This window comes from Pygoscelis adeliae, unplaced genomic scaffold, assembly GCF_000699105.1.
Source record: "Pygoscelis adeliae isolate BGI_AS28 unplaced genomic scaffold, ASM69910v1 Scaffold289, whole genome shotgun sequence".
NCBI lineage: Eukaryota > Metazoa > Chordata > Aves > Sphenisciformes > Spheniscidae > Pygoscelis > Pygoscelis adeliae.
The window spans coordinates 437,849-438,083 of NW_008825499.1; the positions used below are offsets into that span (position 1 = coordinate 437,849).

At 59.6% G+C, this 235-nt stretch overlaps 1 protein-coding gene across 1 annotated transcript in view; it reads right to left on the reverse strand.

The window, feature by feature from the left end:
* The window catches only part of ATP5I (ATP synthase, H+ transporting, mitochondrial Fo complex, subunit E), a 4,117-nt gene that overhangs the window by 3,566 nt on the left and 316 nt on the right, over nucleotides 1-235 (reverse strand). The window lies entirely within an intron of this gene.

Genomic DNA, 235 nt, shown 5'->3' on the forward strand with positions numbered 1-235 from the left:
ACTGAGCCCTGGGTAACACCGCTCGTGACCGGCCGCCAACTGGATTGAACTCCGTTCACCACAACTCTCTGGGCCCGGCCGTCCAGCCAGTTTTTGACCCAGCGCAGAGTCCACCTGTCTAAGCCGTGAGCCGCCAGCTTCTCTAGGAGAATGCTGTGGGAGACGGTGTGCAAGGCCTTACTGAAGTCCAGGCAGACCACATCCACAGCCTTTCCCTCATCCACTAGGCAGGTCA